The 13,660-nt window shown below is 37.3% G+C and overlaps 1 protein-coding gene across 1 annotated transcript in view; it reads left to right on the top strand.

Moving 5' to 3' along the window:
- The first annotated feature begins 8,798 nt into the window (after window positions 1-8,798).
- DKK2 (dickkopf WNT signaling pathway inhibitor 2) overlaps window positions 8,799-13,660 on the top strand; it is a 155,576-nt gene continuing 150,714 nt past the window's right edge. Inside the window, exons 1-2 of the mRNA XM_065837078.2 lie at window positions 8,799-9,451; window positions 12,434-12,525. The gene's annotated coding sequence lies outside the window, so the exon portion shown is untranslated. The remainder of the gene's footprint in view (window positions 9,452-12,433; window positions 12,526-13,660) is intronic.

The following is a 13,660-nucleotide window of genomic DNA, read 5'->3' on the forward strand; positions in this document are numbered from 1 at the left end:
TCTTTATTCTTGCCATGATAGATCACCTTGTTACTACATCAATCAGAATGGTTTCTCCTCAAAAATGAGGAAAAACAGCACAAACTTAAGGAACATGAAAACAATTGAAATTCTGAACTGAAATTAAGAAAGTGAGGAGCTCTGAATTACCTTTTTCTCTTCATGTATCTTAATAATGCATACTTAATCTTTTGACCTTATCTCTCCATTGTTCTGTGTTTTGTTTTCTCTATACTTCCATGATGACCGGTATAGATCCAAAGAGATTAAACCTTGTTTGCTACCAATCTGACATAAAGGCCACGATTCTTCAGTATTTCAAGGTAAAATGGTATATAATAATGGTAGTGAGGAAAACCTCCATGTTTGCAGTATTACAAGGTGCATCTGGTAGCGCTTCATTTGCAGAATATTCACAGAACTGTTGTGACACCATCCATGGTCCTGATGCACAAACTGGATAATAATCGAAAAGGCGTATTTGTTACAGGCTTCATTTGAAATATATAGCAGAAGAGAGGCCAAATTGTCTCTGAGTTGAAACATACCCATCCTGCCATGAGTAGGGGAACGGTGAATATTCAAACTTCAGAGCAGCACAGGAGAAATACTAAGGAATTCAGTATTTTGTTTTCACTGATCTTGGTCTTAAGCAGGGTTCTTTACTGAAGAGCTCATTGAATCAAAGCTGCAAGATTAAGCTTGTTCAAAGAACTGACTGTCGCCATTTCTTGTTCTTAAACTGACTTTCCATTATCCAAGAGCTGCTAAATTTGTTTTAATCAATAGTACTTTTAAATCATAGGCAAGCAGAAAAGTGCACTTGGAAAGTGGTAAGTTTCTTGGTGTTTTAGATTTTTTTCCCTCGTCTCTGGTACTACGAGTGTTTTCAGCCCAACTTGAAAATATAAAGCTGAATCTGCAGATTGATAGTTGTTACACATGAGCATGTCAGTGAGCTCTGTGACAGCCACTCTGTGGTCTATTGACCTTGCACTAATTAGAAGGTGTCATTCCCCATGGGATGAGAGTAGATCTGTCCTTGCTGCTCACGCTCTGGGATTGATTTCATGGATGCAGTGCAAAAAGCTACAGACTTCGGTGAGAACAGGCTGCTATGAAACAGCTGGCTTAGCAAGTTCTTGCCTTGGTAAACTTTCAAGCCACTTGGACCTTCTTTCTGTGGCAGTCAGTGCTGGCAGTTGCCCTCTTATGTTCAGAGGTGAATCTCATCCCTGGAAAAGTCATTTTGTAAGTGCAAAAAAAGGGCATTGCGGTTTCACTGCAGGAGTCGGTGCTTGATCTTTTCCTGACACTGCTGAACAGGCCTTGCGGTCTTGTATATTCGAATGACTTAATTGGAAGATTGGAATATTGTCGAAAATTTCAGCGGTTGCTGAGGGATTTCTTTTTCCTCTTCTGTCCTATTTGGTGAAATTGAACATTCTCTGTAAATAAGTGTAGAAGAATAAAAAGTCTTCCCTTTGCAGAGTTCTGCTGAACAAACAGGACTGCATTGGTCTTCCTCGGAATTAAATACCAGCCAGACCTGCTGTTCATATGTGACACACTTATTTGCATTTGCTCTGATCTTTTGCCCAAATAAAAAGCAGGAACTGAATAGGATTTAATTACAAGCTTATTCAAGCTTTCTTTTACGCAGACAGTTGTGGAGTATGTATTTATCCAAGTAGAACTCTGAAACATGGTCCTTTCTGCTGTCCATTTTCTCTTTTTAAGAAAGAGATGCCCACTGATGTTTGGTTTGTTGTTTTATTTTGCTTTGTTTCCTTCTTATGGAAGCCTACATTTAGTGTAATGACATCAAGCTACTTCTGTCATAAAGAAAATAATGGATTAAATTATTCTTTTTTCTCTCACTGTAGGTCCTAAGCAATAATATTTGCATATTCTTTTCTGGGGTATGTAGTTTTATAGGGTTCAGTTTCACCTTTAAGAATTCTTATTCATCCAAGTCTGAGGGGTATAGACGTAGGCTGGATTCATATTTGTACTGTTTGACAGGGCTTTTCATTGCTTCTCACTACTTGCCCAATCTAACTTCTGTCACTTTTAAAGTCTTGGTTTTTCTGGATTTATACTAAACTATACTTGTCTTTATCACCCATAAACCAGACTTTTTTACTTGTGACTTAACAAGTTCAATCAAAGTTTTAAGTTCTTAGTTTTCTGACAGGTGGGCAGGGTGTACTCAGAGGGGTGAAACTGTATAACTAGATGAGTTTTATCCTAACTTACGATCGAGGGGCAAGTTTGTTACCGATCCTTTTTGGCTTTCTGAATTGGTTCTGTAGAGTTCTAGTGCTAAGTGTTATTTATTAGGAAACACATAAAACTCTGCCTGTAATATATTTTGATGATGAAGTGACAATTGGGAGGTATATTTCTTTTGTTCAATGTTGTTCGCATTCAAGAGATACTAAGGTATTTTTAAGTGTAAATATACATGTATAGATAAATATATAGAGAGATATGAAAAGAGAAAGTATCTTAACCACAACATATGTTTCTATTGAGTTTCATCTGTTTTCTTCAGTGACAAAGCCACATGATTACCCCTGTTGGGACTGCAGACTGATACAGATATGGAAGAATGAGCTGGATGTCATATTGTTTAATCACCCAAGTGGTTGGTTAGTCTGCGTATTTTGTGCAGAGGATAGATGCTTAGCTTCTGGCAGAAATAATAGAACATTATTTTTAAAATCCTGTCATTCTTTCTCTGCTGACAGTTGGGAAAAAGATATATGCTATACAACCAAGCTTTGAATATTGAAAATCAGTAGTATGAAAATGAGGAAGAGCAAACAGTATATTTTCCAGTGTTGGAATATTTCTTGCAGATTAAGGGATTATACAGAATATTATGTAAGCACTTCTAGGTTACTTCAGTTGTCAAGTTACCTGAACATACCTCCTAGGCTTCTTAATATTGTCATTAGAGAACAAAGTCAACATCCAACACACAGGGAGGGTTTTTAGAATTCAAGGTGGTGTCCTCCCTGCTCAGAGAAGCGTGCTCAGTTTGGTTTTGCAATGCTTTGTTTTAACTTAGTGATGCATGTACAATGTGAAAGAAAGAATAGTATCACAGAGAGAATTGGTCAGTAAAATTCAGTTTGGTGTCATTTTAAGAGATTAATTCTACTTTATAACGCTGAGGAGTTCTGTGAGAATTAAGTTTCTAAGTAGGTATAAGTGTCCCACACTTAGGAATTTTTTTCTATTTAAGCCAATGGCAAATCTTGAAGACATTATGTCCCTGATGATATAAGGGTATTTTTCTCTGTGTCCAGTTTTTTAATCAGGTTGCAGCACAAATGAGTGCTCAAGATTTCATAGGACTTCATTGCCCTTTTCTCTTAGACCAGAGAATGTGCTGGCAACATTAACAAGAAAATGTCTTATACCTGAAAGCAGTGGTAAAGGAGAAAATAGGAGACTGATATGAAAGAAAATTCACAATTGTATGTAGTCTTTTTTTAAACAAAAAAAAAAACAAAAAACACCCTGTTTTATTGCTATGTAACAGAAATGTCATGAATTAGAAATAATCCATTAACTGAACTGGCAGATCATCCTGGAAGAAAAAGGGTCACATAGGGTCTGTAACCTCTAGAAAAAGAAATCAAGATTGTTTCCTGGAATTTGTTTAACTTGGGGTCCTAATAGGACCCCTGGATAAATCCGTCCATTACTCTTTTCCACCTGCTTTTGTTGTTACTCTTCTGTCAACCTCCCTTTCCTCTATATTTTAATCTTCTTGTATTTTGTTCTGATGTGCTCTATGATTCTGTGTTTGGGACTATTGTGGTTAAGAAGTACGAAACTTGTTATTGTGCACAAGCTTACTATGTGCCCAAGTAAAGCCTTCTGCACTTGATTATGTGCTGGCACTTAATGTCCTCGATTTTATTTAATACTTTTGACGATTACAACATGTCATTTCAATACATTATTTCTGCAGCTTTCTCATCCCCATTTTAATTTTTGTCTATATGTTAAACTTGATAGAGAAAACCTTATTTGTTTAGCAATGATAGCAACAGAACACTTTTGGAACCAAAGCGGAGCATGACTAATGGCTGTTAGAAGGGAGCCTTATGCTTTTGGGGCTTTAGGCGCAATGGTAAAATCTGTCCCTGTATGGTGGGCTAGTAGAGACTTGCTTTCCACTTGGTCACAAAATCCGCACTGATGGAAATGGCTCTGCTGACTTCATGGGAGCAAATGCAAACTTACACAGTTGGATTTGGCTTGGAAACTTGAAATGATTTGGTCCTTGAAGGTTCAAATGGAGAACAGGCCTTTTAACCGGGTCTTTTCCATAAGTGTGTATTTTACCCCGGGTATATGGGTTATCCTACATAAAAGGCCTTCATCAGTTTTTACCACATGGTTAAAACACATATGCATGTTTTTTCTGTTACCTCCAGGCACTGTGAAGCAGCTGGTATTAATGAATAAAAATAGCCAGCAAAATCATGGCATGTGGTTGCTAGAAGGAACAATTTATAGCCAGGAGTCTTGTAGATTACTAGAAATAAGAAAAAAGGAACAACCGCTGAAACACATGACCTCTGAAAGCATGTATGAACTCTAAGTTTCATTTGCATTTTGGGTACCTGTACTGCTCAAGGCTACAGAATATGGGTCTGATTAGAAGATATTAATTCTATTCCTATTGTGAAAAATTATAGGGAAGGGAATCAGAGACTCAGTGTGGTGGTTTGGGTTTCTTTTTTAAACACCATTGCTGTAGTTTGTCTTCTAGTTGACCATAGTATCAACATGTAGCTTCATTGAGAGCTAATGTGATTTTTGTCTCAGAATAAACGAGATGTAACTTACAAGGTGAGCCTTGGAAGGTGGCCTTGCTGCAATGCAAAACTATGAGCTCTACTAAATTATTTCATTGCCCTTGTTTAGATTTTTACTTTCTAAAAATAAAGCTGATCTATAGAGCAATGGCAAAATGCAAGATTCTTATGTTTCAGGAAATGACTCTTTAATAGCCCTTAATGCTTCATAATTGATAGTTACCAAGTTCAGGAGGAGCAGTGAACTTTCTTTAAACCTTCTCTGAGGCTCATCTTATGGGGTTTTTTGATGTTTGGGTTGGTTTTTTTGGTGTCTTTGTACATTTGTTTTTTCATGTGAGCCAGTACATTAATCATTTATTTCTTATAAGGGCTGCAGTTCAAACAGTTGAAAGATCAATACAGCATGCAAATTCTGTAGGGTGCAAATGCTAAAAGGGATCATAGCATTGCAGTGAGAAAAATGTTGAAACTTTATTTGCAATGAGACTATATGGCTATTGTGGTTCTTGATTTTTATAAACGGGAGCAACAGTAGGATGGGGTGAGGGATTCTGTTGTTCTACAGACCTGGGACGACTGGCATCAGACTCTATCTTAGGTCAGCACAGGAGGGAAGAATACAAAACAAACCAAAACCAAACCAAAACTGAAACCAACCAACCAACAAAAACAGAATAAGATCAAAATAAACTTAGAATGGAAAACATTTTACAGAAAGACATTTGAAGTGCTCCATTCATTCAATTAATTCCAAAGGAAACTGAGAAGTGCCCAAGCTAGGTTAAAGTTGTGGAGGAACAGAGATCCTTGATCTACAGAGTGGCTGGTTGAAGAAATTCGGGTGAGAAATAAGGCTGGATTTTGTAGTGAGCTGATTACCAGTTGGGAGAAATTACATAGAGATGTGATAGTTTCTCTTCTTCTTACTTAATAAAAAGGCCATACGCCTTCGAAAGGTGCTGTAGGCAAAACTGGGCACGATGTAGAAGTATCCAGGTGAAATACCATAGGTAAGTGGAGGTGCTGTACAAAGGTATACAGCTGATCCACAGGAAGGTTCCTCTCCAGAATATGTTCATCTGCACTATAAGTTGCCCTGAACAAGATGTTCCCAGGACAGAGGAATGTGACTTCTTCAGCTGTCACCAGATTCTTCTTCCTTTTAAGGCTGAGGGGAACATAAGCGGGGTAATGATGTCAAAAGAGGAACAACGTATTTCCTGAATGTGCTGCTTGGTGGATCTCTGAACTCCAGAAAAGCCAATAGGGGTAAATGCCTGGTGGTTTTGCGGCTTCATTGCAGAAAAACTCTCGGAATATGGAAATCATAAACAGCAGGAAGGCAGGCAGGCAGTTCTAGTGAGAACTCATTTCATGATTAAAACTGCTAAACTGTGTTTTAGCTCTTTTGACTTCTTTCAAAAACAATGCTGCTCACTATTGTCAAGTTTAAATTTTTGTTTACCCACCGTTGTTAGTAATAGCTTGTTAAAAGTTTGAAAATATGTTTATTATTAACCAGTATTATTCACTCTGCATTTGTGTTTGGCAAGTGTGAAATGCACATGTATGGATGGTTCTAATACACTGCTTTGGCTTTGTGTTGAAAGTTAATCACCTGCTTTTTTTTTTTGCCAGTTTCCAGTGACTGGTGTCAGCAGCCATTTACTGTGAATGTCAGATGAACAAGAGTACTTAGGAGAGGCATTCCTGTATTTCAGCAAGAAATGTATGAAGATGGAAGGTACTTTTAGTTTAGATGTTTACCTAATCCTAACAGAAGTTGTAATAGCAAAGAAAAAATTACTTTAGGACAATTCTTTTTTTTGGTAACAGGATATTAATACAAGCCTTGTACAAAAAGTAGTACATTGTCATTTATAAAGATGGAAATAAACATATGTTGTACTGAGGGACTTTAAAGCCTCTTAGAACAGAAGTGTTTGTATGCAGATTTGTTGCATTTTTGCTGGGCAAATTCAATTCCTAAGCTCCCACATGTGAGGCATTTCTAATTTTACCCAGCTGAAATTTAGCATGCCAGCTGCCAGCCCTGATTGCTGTGATTTTTCTTGCTGGGAGAGGGCTGGAACTCTTCATTTTTGGAAAATTCTTGCTCATAAACTGCAAATTATTATTCATTGTGGTTGAAAGAAGAATAAAAATCCTTGAGTGTTTTCTATCAAGTAGTGTGACTCTTCCTCTTAGCATAGTCTTCTTACTAATGTTTTTAAGTGGAACTGCTGCATGCCAACTTGTGTTATACAAAGTGTCTTCAAGAGGAAAGGGCTGATTCACCCACAGAGGTCAACGGTGCACACTCACAAACTGGTGGTGGAAAGCAGTGATATTAACAGCGAGAGAGCAAGCTGCCCTCTGGAAATTGCCTGTGTGTGCAAGTTCTTACTTCTATTGCCTCGTGGTAAGTTACTTCTCTTTTGAAAGGAGTAACGCAAGTTATGTGTGTACATCCATAGTTCTTTTGGAGCAGCAGGCTTGTTGTAACCGCACACTCCAGCCCCAACCAAGGTCATTTTGTTATCTGGTGGTAGGAAAATTTGTAGAAAGTAAATAATTTTATGTATACATAAATCCTCTGCCCTATGTACTCTTATGTCAGTGTGATGTTACTGTTTGTTACACAGAGTTCTAACAGTATAAAGTATGTGCAAGGAGACAGAGGTGGGAAATAAAATAACTCCCTGCTGCGATCAGAATACCTTTCCAGTTTGATCGAAGCAAAAACTCTGCGCTGCGAGCACTGTTTACAAAGAATTGAAGTATTTCCATTGCTAACCTAACACTGTACTTTGAATAAAGCCTCGGTTACAATTGTTCATCAAAATCCTGAAGGTTCTGAAGTATGAGTTTGGATGTCGCCATTAGTGCTACTAACAGGTACAAAGGGAAAGTCCAGGGGAGAGTGAAGTCAAAAAAACACCCAAGGTTGAAGGTGGCCATTTTTCAGATGGTTTCAAGGCGTTTGTATGTACTTGTATTCAGACATACAGGCACACACTCATCATGACAGAGTTGCCATCTGAAGGCTGGATCATTAGCAGGCTAAAAATGAAATATGTATAAAATCTCATTGATATTTATATCAAATGGACATATGTGTCAGATTACTGCCCACTATATAGTTGTCTTGCACACAAATTGATATCAACTGTCCTGTATAGAATACTATAATTTTTTAAATGTGCTGTGAATTCTGAAAAAAACCCTTATTTTGGCACAGAATGTTCTATGCAATGTTAGAAATGCAGACTATTAGGATACATCTAAAAATCTATGTTAAAAGAGCTGAAAAAAAATCTACATAAAATCTCTATAAAAATCTCTATAAAAATAGAGTATACTTACCTCTCATGTCTGTACTCAATATACTGGCAAGTCCATTCAGAGCGTATGGGCTATTGTATCTATTTATGTTTTTAAATTGACATCTGAAGATAACATTTTATAATCTTACGGTACAAAGTGTGCTGTTATTACTTCAGATTGCTGAAGGTGATAGGGATTGTAGATATCTCAATGGCTCTTTTATTGCTGGCATACATTGCACATGCGTGCTGAAATGCATGCTGTGTATTTAACTGAGAAGCAGTCTGCTGAAGTATTTCTAGTCTCTTTCCATGCTTGAAAGAAAACTGTACTGTTATTTACCCCATGAACAAGGTCTGAGGAGGTCATCTGATTAGTCTTGATAAGTGATGCTAGATACAATTGTGGGAGAAGGTCAGAGATTTACACAAACGCCACTAGGATTCATTATTTTTGCTAGAAGTGGTCTTCTCTGATACAGGGCTTTCAAAAAATTAAAATGTTTTAAAGATACGTTGTAAAGGCTGCTTAAATCTTTAACTAATAATAGTGACTTTTTTTTTTTTTTTTTAGTATGACGAGGACAGCAAAATTCTTTGCCCAGAAGGCCTTTCTTTCAAAAGAGTTTCTTCATAAATTCCTCCTGTGTCTTGGTATTATGTAAGCTAAGAGTCCCTTAGCTATAATAAATATTGGTTAGGTAACCTTTTTAAACAAGAGTTTAAATAGTTTCGTTTCAGCCCAAAGTTATTTCTAAATGAAGAAAATGCAATTATTGCTTTTATTTATTATTCACATTGAGTCAACTCCTTTTTCCATAAAAATTCTTTATTAAGATGCAACATGGGACTGAGAAGTAAAGATACCTGATTCATTATTCGTCACGCAAGGTTACAGTAGAATAGCCTGAATAACACATGCAAGAGTGCTGTAATTGTAGTTTTTAATTCTAAGGGCATTTGTAACACACTCTGAATCTTTGCCCAGTCATCTTTTCACAATTTAAGACTGAATCCAATCTCTTTAGGAAGAGAACCAATAGAGTTCTAAGACCCTGGTAAAGTAAAACACTAGGATCTTTCACTAGAATGCCTACTTAAAATTATGAATATTAACTCAATTTTTTTGCTTTAGGGTTAAGATCTGGGACAAATAGGCCCCAAAGGACCTGGGATTCCTAGGAGACAAGAAGGACATGAGGCAACTGTGGCCGTGCATTGGCATCCTGGAGCAAGCGTGGGATCATCAGAGAACTGGAGCACGTGAAGCACCAGGAAAGGGTGAGAGACCTGGTTGTGTTCAGCCTTTGAGGAGGCAAAAGGGAGACCTTGTGTCTGTCTGCAGCCACCTAATGGGAGGGTTGAGAGGAGATGAAGACACACTCTTCTTGGAGGTATTTAGACAAGAGACACAAGTGCCAACAAATGAAATTGTTATTAGAAGAAGCAAATTCATAGCAAGGATAGTAAAATATTAGAAAAGGTTGCTCAGAGAGGAAGTGAAATTTCCATCCTTGAGGGTATTCAAAATTCAACTGGACAAGGTCCTGAGTAACCTGGTTTGAACAGGGGAGTTGAGTCAGATGAGTTCCAGAGGTGCGTTCTAACCCAGATTATTCTAGGAACCCTGGGGGTGAAGAGGGAAGAACAAAAGGGTTTATTTAGGAAAAGAAAATAATCTTTTGCTCTTATGAAAACTGTTTGTTGTAGTGTTACAACTGACCCATGGAAGAAAATTTGGACGCTTTGAGGGATATGTTTTGGAATAAAAAGAATTGATTCTGTTTTTCTAACAAAGAGAAATGTATGATTTTTTTCCCCATCTTATAAGACAACAAAATTATTTATCTTTTTACTGTATCACCTTCCTCAGCTGTAGAAGAACATCTGTTCCATAGGCGTTACCAACTCTGTTTATCTGTGTCTTCAGGTGGCAAAAAAAGGGGGCAATAAAAGGCAAAAATAAAAGTAAAGGAAGAAAACAAAAGGTGAACTTCAGGAAAAAACAAGAAAAAATACTTTTAATTGTTTTATCACTGTAGTCTTTCTCTTACTTTAGGGAAGAAAGTTATCCATGTAAACTGTAAGAAAAGGCTTTGAGGCCAAATGTTGCTCAGTGTTGGCAATGCCTTAGACCTAGGCTTTCCATAAAATGGACTCAAGTGGTTTTAAGCTCAAGGCTAGGTTTTACTACAATAAAAATAACTTTTTGAGTAATTCAAAACTGATTGATAGGGAGAAGCATGACAGGTTTAAAGATTTCTCCTGCTCCCACTCCCCCCAAATCTCCTGCCTGCTCTGTTTTTGCAGGCTCATCCTGACCCTTGTCAGTTCAGTGACTCTGTCCCCTATATGAAGCTTCCTCCTGCAACTCTTTGGCCTGCTGCATCTTGTAATCCCTCTGGCTTTCTTCCACCAATCTTGCCTTGTGTCTGCCAAGCAGAGTCTTTTACATCCCTCCCCATGTTGTCCACCTGATTTCTTAGAGGAGCAATGGAATGTTAGGAAAAAAAACCCCTCATCTTGTCTGTCACAGAGGGTTTAGGCATAAATCCAGTTTCTCTTGGCATGAGCTTTTTCTGTAAAGAGAAGCTTGCAAGAGGCATGAAGAGGAAAAATGGACATTAAACTATCATCTCATTTTGTGGGCACAGGAAGGAATCTGAATTTGAGGAGGGTTTTACTTTGGTTGTTGGACAGCTGAGTTTCTTCTGCACCTGTAAGTCAAAAAAATAATGAATATTTTGCTACTTGTTTTCCACTATAAACTCATTGTATTCAGGAAAGGAAAGAAGAGAAATAATTCCTGTCACCTATATTCTTATTTTTACAGGAAAGGGAACATCAAGTGTATTTTGTACCAGAGCACAACTGTATACACGAGGTTTTGTTATTTCTTTTTTCTCTTGACCATTTTTATGATTCTATTGTTTTCACATGTATCCATTCCAAACAAATATCTACCAACTTGTCTTGGAGCAGTCAGAAAACACTAATGAGCTGTTACATAGCAGCTATGTCAGGCTACTACCTGTTTTCAATCAAATTCTCAGCTCTTGATGTGTTTCTTAAGAGCATCTCATCCAAAGCAGCACTGGATATTTTTGATTTCTGATGAACTCAGGGGTGGCTAAAGCACTCAACACCATGCAGAATCAGCTTTATGAAGGTATATACGATGAATCTTTGCTAATGTGTCTTCAAAATGTCAATTATGGACACATTTGTTGCACAAAGCAGCCAAAGGCTTAGGTCTTGTCCCAGTTGATGTTACAGAACAGGCAAGTCAGAAAGATCACATTTTAGGATGACTGCGCTTGGTTAGGATGTGTTTTTCTCTTCCACTTATTCCTGTTACTTGGAATGTCATTGGGCTGACTTTGATTAATTGCTGTCATGCATATTCTCTTTTCACTGCTACTTTTTTCTTCTCATCCCACAGACAGCTGAAAAGGTTACATGCCAGGAGCTTGGTGGGAGCTGGAAAAAGCATGAAAGTGTCATTCCTGGCTTTATTTCAATATCTTTGCCAGATCCTGAAGTTGGGTGGAACCCGGAAAGTATTCACACAGAAAAACAATTAAGAAAATACCATGAACAGTACTAATTTAGTTCTTAGTGTGAATTTATTTGACTCATTTGAACAATATTTATTTCACAGACTTGAGAACACTTTTATAATTCCTTAAATTCAGAAGGACAAAAATGGCTTCAGAATAATGAAACTGGTCCTATGTTTTAAATATTGTCTATTCTTCTTGGTTATTATAAGGATTATATAGTATAATAAATGATATAACAATAATTATTCTGTAATAGTCTATAGCTCAATATATGCCTTATATGCAAACTGACACAGGAGAACTGATAAGTTCCAAAGGAAATCAAGCTGCTTTGACTAATTTGACTAAGATTAACCAGCAATGGATGAATAATGCATCTGGATACGTTGGAGACTGTAGAAGTGAAACCTCTATACATTAAAATAGGTATAGAATTCTTCATTGAAGTGCCTGTCCTTTCTCAGGTGTTGTTCATCTGCCTTTGTCTCTTTGACATAGTTTTGTTAGTATTTCTTCCAGCTCTAGCTCCTCAGCCATTAATTTTCTTAACTTCAAATATACTGTGATTCCGTGTTTGCCATGCAAAAAAGCACCTTCCACCAATTGTCTCACCTTTTAGGCAAACGATGATATTGAACAGCAGTAATACTTTTTGATTCCCTAATTCTGTTTTGATCATGTGAGTATAACTCTCTTTTAGCTGGTGAATTGAAGATTGAATTTTGCCTAAGAAGGCTTCACTTGAAATAGGAACAGCATGGCTGAGTGACACTTCAGTCCTGGGGTAAGAAGGTAATAAAAATGACAGTAGATAATCAGATGTAACACTAATTGCAATAGTGCTACGTACAGTTGTATGTACCTTTTCAAAACTATATATTTTTTTTGTTTTGAAAAGCATGGAGTTGCATTGCAGTGCAGAGACAGGGGATTCCGAGATCAAAGGCAGACTTGAGTTCCAGACTTAATGTCAGAGAATTTCCTCTCTTGACAACATTCACATTACCCAGATTCCAACCTTTAAAGGTGACCAAGTGAACTAGAAACATTCTTTTCCGGAATGGGGATGTAAGATACTGTATTGCTACTGTTTTTTCAGGAAACTTTACCAGAAAAGGTAAACCTGCTTGTTCATTGTTTCAGAGAAGTATGTTGTAGAATCATGGAGTCAAGTATGATCTCATCCCTTCTTCTGTCTTAGCGTATGTCTGGTGATTCATCTATTTTCTTTTACTTTGGTGGCCTGATTCTTTGCTGTGTTGTTTGACTAAACATAGTAAAGTGAGGCCTAAACTTTGTTCTGTGACAAATACCCAGTTAGGCTTATGCTGAAATAAGGGGGCCAGGGTCACACTTGAGACTATCTTAAAGCTTAGAGAGAAGTTTAGTTAATTTGCAAAATATTTTTACTCTTGGTTTGGCTGTTGCTTCCTAATATCGAGTATTTTAATATACCATGTCCGTTACCTTTCTGTTTGAATTTTGTCTGAGTGAGCCAAAGTATAAATTGTGTAATGGATCGAAACCACCTGTTCAGCTTTTGGCATATTTAAAGGAAGGCAAAACTAAATTCATATTAGATATGAAGACTGAGAATATGGTATTTCAGCTACCAGTTATTCTGGCATTAAGGAAGGAAGCAATGAGAACAGCTTGCGAATCCTGTTGCAAACAATTTTAACCACCATTTTACTGGGAGGCTATTATAGAGACTGAAAGCATGCTGCTGGTGGAAAACGATCTAAATGTAGAAGTTATGCTGATAAACTTTTCAATATGGCTTAAAGGCAAGAGATCTGAGGGAACAGGGGAAGTGAGAAAAGTAGATAATCTCCTGAGCAGTGACATACAGATTCATGTCAACAAGCTTTTCAGATCGGTGCTGATAAATAATTCCAAATGAAGTTATTAAGCTCATCTGGCAAAA

Source organism: Patagioenas fasciata, chromosome 4 (assembly GCF_037038585.1).
Source record: "Patagioenas fasciata isolate bPatFas1 chromosome 4, bPatFas1.hap1, whole genome shotgun sequence".
In the NCBI taxonomy this organism is placed as follows: Eukaryota; Metazoa; Chordata; class Aves; order Columbiformes; family Columbidae; genus Patagioenas; species Patagioenas fasciata.